The 7787-nt window shown below is 35.8% G+C and overlaps 1 protein-coding gene and 1 long non-coding RNA gene across 5 annotated transcripts in view; both read right to left on the bottom strand.

The window, feature by feature from the left end:
• The window catches only part of PPP3CA (protein phosphatase 3 catalytic subunit alpha), a 314986-nt gene that overhangs the window by 129525 nt on the left and 177674 nt on the right, over window positions 1-7787 (bottom strand). The window lies entirely within an intron of this gene.
• The window catches only part of LOC144581778 (uncharacterized), a 74661-nt gene that overhangs the window by 43203 nt on the left and 23671 nt on the right, over window positions 1-7787 (bottom strand). The gene's annotated exons all lie outside the window — the stretch shown is intronic.

Raw genomic sequence — 7787 nt, 5'->3', positions numbered from 1 at the left:
CTGCAAAATAAAATAATGCCATTTGTTAATACAGAATAATTATTCTTTATATAAACAGTAAAATATTTGCTGTCAATTTTATTGTACAATCTTTCAGACAGATTCAGAAAGACACAAACTTAAACCAAACCCTTTAATGTACTTCATGCAGTCCTTACCCTTTTGTCCAATCAGCATTCACAACTTACATGATTTTGATATTAAACCCTTTTCCCTTGTTGCTTTACCCAAGAATAAAAGAAAAAACACTTTAACATCTGAAACTGCTTTTATGTATAAGTTGTTCAAACATTACTTATATATGTACATCAACAAAATCTTTCAAGAGAATTGGTTGTATACAAGCACAAAGCAGCCTTTATGAAATAACAGGTATTTTACATGAAAATAAAAGGAACTTATTAGATAGTATTACTGAGATATACTCAAACTGGCATCAGCTTTGTTGGTAGTGACATCCAGGCCATAGGTACTACATAAAATTTTCTAAATAACAACAAAAAATGATCTGATTAGTTAAAAGAAAAGTGGATGGATGAGACAGCAATGGAATGACCAAAAGTAGAAGATGGTAAACTCGCTAAACCAGTTAAGCAAAATTTTAAGTCATAGGGGGTCAATTGGAATACATACAACTAGGTAAAATATGGAACATGTAGTCATTTAGAAGTTTCAAGAAGATGAACTCAAACTTACATGCATATTCTGACTTAAAAGTATTTTAGGATAAAATGTCATATACAACAACTATTTAGATAATGAAGTACTCCTAGGCAAAGAAATTCTTTCCAGTACAGCCAAACAAATGCCAACTTATTCTCTTCCAGATTCAGTGAATTTCATCACTTTGATTTTCCTTTCACTTTGAACCAATTGTTACTTTGGCTTTTCTGCACAATTCTTTGGTGTCTAATAACCCATTTTTGAGCCAAAACATTATACGATTGTCCCATGAGAGCGGTGCAATGTACTGTTCCTCCAATCCAAAAAGCAGATTTTTATCATGCAAAGTTCAGTCTCAACACAAATATTTAATGTTTATTCATTTAAACAAATTTGACTCCTTAGAATATTTTTTCCTGAATTTCTACCTCCCTCAATGAAAAGATTTCCCCAAAGGACAGAAAGAAAAGAGAAAAAGAAATATAAAACTAAATTTCTTGAATTCAATTTCTCGTTGCTTAGGTCATGTTTACAAGTGGCATACCCTGCTATGATAAGTCCACATTATACCGTTTATTTATGGACAGACCATCTTATGTCATTTAGGCTTTTCATACGGTGATTATATTCTGTGAAGCCAATATTTGAAAAAGCATTTAGTTTATCATTTAAAAGATGGATAAAATACTTTTTACCTCTAAGGATTCCAAAGCAGCAATAATATGAACATAACTATTGGTTACCACTTACACTGTATATTTCCTTAGGGCATATTAATACATTTGAAAGCTGGCTATATTGGGTGCAAGCCAAAACATTATGATTTATTGACTCTGTTGATATTAACAAGAGCCAAATTATTAGAAAGCAATCAGATAATTTTCAAAACTGAAATAACAGCACATAGCCAGTTTCTGAGTCTTTCTTGTCCTCCCTTTTTAATTATATTTGAAATTGAACATTTTCACCTGAATTCAGGAGAAAGCTAGGTGAGAAAAGTTTTGCCTCAAGTCAAATTCCCAAATTCCATTCTTTTACCTAAACATGTGGGTGTCATTAATTGAAGGAAGTAAGACAAATACAAAATTACATTTCTGTTTGAGAAATAACTTCCTAGATTCTGTAAATGCCCATTATTAGGGCAGATAATCTTTAAAGACCCATAAAGATGATGATTCTTGACATCACTATAGAGGCTCTTGGTTAAGGCACCTTAAGAACAAATTGCTTCCGGATGCATATGAGAAGCATAGTGATTTTTGTTTTTGTTTTTTGAGTAAATCCCAGCCACATGGTTACCAGACAGTTTTCTTCAGCTAGACAGCTTTCATAAAAAAAGCACCAAAGAGGAGCTTAGTCAATATTTAAATCATTATCAATATGTGTAGAAGTATTTACCACATATTTAATATAGGCCATGTATTGTTTTAGACACTTGGAAGGAAGCAATGAAAATAAAAACAGTAAAACATCTCCCCCCTCCTTGAGCTTACATTCTACAGAGGCAGAAAGATAATAAATGAATCAACAGAGCTACGAAGTGTATCAATGAATAAATCTAATGGAGATTATAAACTAAGGGTACCTGATAACAAGCACCTGAGAAGTGGTAAGGGTTGGGGGACAGGAGCTATGACATTATGTAGAGTGGTCAGAGAAGCCTTCCCTGAGGAGGTGACTTCTAAGCACAGACATGAAGGACGTCAAGTCTCCTATAGTTATGTGGGTGAAAAGCTGGCTGTCTGGAAAGGACACCAAGTATAGAACATGTGTGAGGAGCAGAGGGAAGCCAGCAGGGCTGAAATGAATGAACAAGGGTGGCAGGAAGAGGAGTTGAAATTAGAAAGACATAAGGGCTGAAGAGGAGAAGGATCAGAATCTAAAAGGCCTTAGAGATGAAGTCAAGCACTTACCCTCTTGACCTCTCTAGTTGGAAAGTAAGCTCCTATAGGGATGTGAGCAGAATGGTTGTACGGTGCTAATTCTGTTTTACCAGGATCACACTGACCACTGGGTGGACAATGGGGCCAGAGAACACTTTACATAGATGCCACTGCAATAATCAGCCAAGGTAGTGGAAGGGCTAGTGCAGAAGCGGAAGAAGTGATCAAATTCCAGGCATAGTTTAAAGACAGAGCTAAAAGAACTTTCAGACAGACTGTGTACAGGATGTAGAAAAAAACAGACAGGAGATGTCAAGAATATAGTTGTGTGTAATGTGATGGAAGGCACAGTCGGAAGAACAGATTTATGAAGGAAGGTCAGAAGTGTGGCCTTGGAAACCTTTAAATTTGAGGTGTGTCTTACACAGGTAAATGGAGATAAGTAGATAACTACAAATATGACACTGGACTTAGAGGAAAGGACAGGTCTAAAGGTGCAAATATTTAGGAAGCATCTCACAAAAGGCAGTTTTGAAAACAAGACAACAGGCAAGATATCCAAAGGGAGCGAATGTAGACAGAGGAGAGAAGTCTAAGGACTAAACATTGGGGCACTCTAAGAGGGGGAAGAACCTCCAAGGAGACCAAGTAAAAATGACCATGAAATAAGGAAAAAAACATGTGAGCATGGTATCCTGAAAACAAGCGAAGAAAGTATTGGAAGGAAGTGAGGGTGTCAACTTCTCATGAGGTCCAATAAGAGGAAGACCAAAAATTGGCTGAGAGCAAAAAGGTTCAGGTACTAAATTCAATTATCCTGTTGGTCACCATGCCCAGCCCTGAATAGTATCTATTAAGACCATATATACTTCTCCTTAGAAATTAGTTTTAGGAGCTATGCCACACTATCCACATGTCTAGCAGATATTTACACCAAGTCTTTTGTATCAGATAGATTTGCTTACACATATATGAAGATACATGTGCTAAATCCACCATCTTAGTGTTTATATTTCTATCTTCCCTTTATACCTATTTGCTGGATGATCAATAATATGTACTGAATGAAACAATAATAAAGCTACTTCATAGACTTCATTCACAAATGCAAACAGGAAATTGAGACGCTCACTTTTGCACAAGGGCAATTAATTGCAAACAGGAACTTCAGATAAGCAGTTAAGCAATTTTATCTACATACAAAGGTCAATAACCAGCCTTGCCTGTTCACTGAAGATCAAACTGGTTGCCTAGTATGGTAATCATGTATAGGCAATTTGGGAAAGTAAATATATTACCCAAATTACAATAAAGCTGGTAGGTGAAATTCATCACTTGTACCTTCTACATGGATTTAGCACAGTGCGTAGAGAAGACGCTCAGTCAGCCTCAAAGACAAGAATAAATGGTGTGCATGCCAAGGCTACTACAAATGACCACTCTGGCTGTGTCCTACACTACTCCAGATGCCGCTATTTACTAGGCTACCATGTTACGAGACGTGCAGTGCAGACATGCCCAACCACCTGTGGCAACCCTGGGGCGCATCAGTCAGCCTCTGACTTTTATCCTAAAGCTGAAAAGTAATCATGGTAATGGCACATATATGCTAAATATCCTTGGAGATCAGCATAAACTGAAACATGCCTAAAGAGATAGTTATTGAATGCCTACCTATGGGTTTGATGATTTTTACCTAGTGCTATGTATGTATATGTTTTCAGCATCTGATTACAAGTGGCTAAAAAGCAGGGATTGAGCATGCAAATATTACATACCAGAAGCAGTAAACACCTTTTTTACTGTTGACTCTTATGTGATGACTTCACAACCTCAGAGAATCTGTAACAAGAGCCTTCAAGAAATGCTGACTCAGAAACCATTTATAAACCATGCTTTTAAGACATGCTTGTGATTTTTATCCTCTTAAATTTGGGGAGTCAGTTTTGATTCTGAAAAGACTGTTCATTTTAGAGTAAGTGCTATGCAGTATATTTGGAATTTAGGCAGTGAATTATTAGGCAAGGTCCAAGATTTTTGGCTCTGCCAAGAATTAATGGAAATTTCCCCCATTACTATAGTTTTCCAAGTAAAATACAGTATTTATTTGCTAGCACTTCCTGATCTTAAACACAGTCCAATTAAAAGCTGTGACACAAGACACGAAAGTGACTTAAATTACTCCCAGATAATAATTTAAGATTCTTGGAAATAACAAAAGAAAAGTGGCCTTAAAACAAGTAACACAAAGTCTGTAATTTAGAGCATCAAGACATTTTTTTTCCATAATTACATAAAACTACATAGAAAAGTGGAAAAAATATCCTCCTGACTCTTGCTGAAAATCTCCCATAGAGATCAAAAGGCAGAATATACTGCAAAGTACCTGAGATGTTAGGCTTTAATCTCCCGGGTCCTCAAGGCTGTAATTTTTCCTGGTAATTCTAAAGCCACAGTTAACTAGATAACACAGAGCATCAGTCAGAATAAAAAAAAAGGCAATAAACATTTTGCATGTTACTACAAATAAATAAATGGAATTTAACTAATTGGAAAGGCGTTAAGGGCTGGGAAGGAGTACCATGGAAGTAAGGTGAGAGGTGAAAAAAAGATAACAACAGGAAACTGCCTTCATATTTGTGGAAAAAAATGTTCGCCATGCTTGAGTCAACCTCATACCTAGTATGTCTTCTCTATGTCTCTGCACTTTTCTTAGATATAGTTATACCTGGATTTTACTCAGAAAAGTAACAGAATCATCATGTTTCATCTACCTTAACTTAAAAAATCCCACACAGGCTATAATTCATCCTTCTCATCTGTTCCCCAAATATCTTAAGCTTTCAAAATTCATTCAATTTACTTAAACTCTTATTTATTGAGCACCTACTATTTACCAATATCATCAGTGAAACTGACACAAATCCCTGTCTTCAAGAAGCTCACATTCTAGTACAGTAAAAGTTATTTTGGCAAATAATTAATCATTTTGTTTTTTAATTCAGTTACATTTAAAATTCAGTTCCATTTAAAAATGAATTAACTAGCATCTACAGGAATTCTTAAATATTTACTGTTTCACTTATAGTTTTTCAAATAGCTATCAATACTCACCCAAGGTACACAGAGAAAAGTCCTTGGGTAGTTGCCTGTAGTTTACATTCCTTCCCTGACATGTGTGCAACCTCCTTTTGTGTAATTTGAAAGCCATCAGTTTGTGTGAATCCAGGTCATCTATGGAGCTTGTGAAAAGCAGAGCTCAATTCAGACTTACTGAATAACAATCTCCTATAGTGGGAGCTAAACATGTATATTCTTTAAAGCTCCATAGCTGGTTCTGATGCACACTCCAGTTTATGAACAATTCTTTAAAAAAAAAAACACCCTTCAAAGAAGGTTGACAGAGTAGGTAAATACTAAGGTTAAAAGAGAACTTTGCTGTGAAGTTCTACTATATGACAATAGTAATAATAATAATAGCTGTATCTTACTGTGCATTATTATATATCTCACATTGTTCTAATCTGTTTCCCAATGTTCCTTCCTTCTTTCAGCCTGTAAAAAGTTATTATTATCCCTATTCTGCAGGAAGCTGGAATATGGATAGGATAAGTAACTTGTGTATAGTCCCAAAGCCCAGTAGTCTTAAAGCTGGATTATGAACCCTGGAATGATTCTAAAGTGCCCATGTTCAGTCATGACTTTGTAGAAGAATTTATTCTCACCATTAATTTATTAATTAATTTACTTGGGAAACAGGCATAGGTATAAAAGACAAATATGTCTCTAGATTTCCTCTGTAATACCACAAATATGTACAACTGTATAATCTGTTTAATACATATTTCTGCTAGGATAGAAGGATCATGAGGAAGTAAGTATGTCTCTCTTTTACTATGGCACTGCCATATTTAGTACAATGCCTAATGCATGACAGCATTCAATAAATATTTGTAGACTGATTGACTGATTCAATGAATGACTGATAGTTTGTAGACTGCAGGTGTATATTTTTTTATTAAAGGAATCAAACTTGTAAATGACTTAATCCAGAGCATTAATGCTCTGTATCGAAGTACTGATGGAGAACAATGGGAGAAAGGAAGATACAAAATGCCGTCATATCCAGAGTATCGCTTGATTCCCAGAATAAGCCCATGACAGGCAGTGGAAGTTTTATTACCCTATTTTGAAGGGAAAAAAATCCCTCAAAATGAGTATGTCTAGAAATTCATGCTATAATCCCACAACCTGAGCATAAAACCAGAGATATTTTTTCAAATCCCATTTCTGACTCTTCTGTGGTCCTCAACAAGCTCTTAACATTATTGGGCTTCAGTTATTTCATCTCCAAATAGAAGTATGTACCCATCTTGCTTCTACTTCACCGATTTATTCCAAAAACTTACAAGAGTGCCCAGAATATAGTTGGTGCTAAATTAATTACCAAATTGTGAGGTTCTTTAGGACTTTAATTATGAAAACATGTACAAAAGTACCCAGCACTGTGACTAACACAGTTAGTCACGGTTCTCTTGTGACTAAATGTCCCCAAAATGTCATCCTCACTTCCCTTTCTCTTCAAAATCTTGAAACGAGTCTTTGTCCCCTTCCTCATTTCAGATTCCTTTCTAAGCACATGTAGCCCCTTCTCTAATGAGCCTTAGGAGGTTTAGCCCTAGTTCCATGAAATCACCTAGTTTTCGAATACAAAGGGAAGCTGAATCTAGTCTTTAAATCAGGACAAATTCTAACTTACAATGGTAATTCATTTGCTTTCTTATTCCCATAGGACATATTAAACATAAGTCTCTAAGTTCTCCTTCTTTCTGAAACCCATGTCCTCACTTTATTTTTTAATGATCCTGTAAAAAAATGCTTAGAAAATTGCAAGCCTACTTTATTTTCACCATTCAGACTAATAAAATTAATTAACTACATAGGTACATATTAGATTTCTTTGCACTGAAGAACAGTTAACTGAACATTTAAGTCCAGCATTCCCAGATTTATGATAGCCCACATGTACACAGAGCTCCAGAAGCCAGCTTCCCTCTTCACACCCCTCTCTACACCTTCTGCCTGTGAGTGCAGAAGAAGAGCCATTGGGCCAGTGTTATAACACAGCCCAGATTCTAAAGATAGACTCTGGGCACTGACAGTGGCTTTTAGGGATTAAGGGAACAGGGCTTTTGCCTTTACTGGGGGATGAGGGAGTTAGGGGTGTAAATGAAAATGTTC

The sequence above is a fragment of the Callithrix jacchus genome, chromosome 3 (genome assembly GCF_049354715.1).
Source record: "Callithrix jacchus isolate 240 chromosome 3, calJac240_pri, whole genome shotgun sequence".
NCBI classification, from domain to species: domain Eukaryota; kingdom Metazoa; phylum Chordata; class Mammalia; order Primates; family Cebidae; genus Callithrix; species Callithrix jacchus.
The sequence above is the reverse complement of the archived record's forward strand: the minus strand, read 5'-3'. Positions and strand labels throughout refer to the sequence as shown.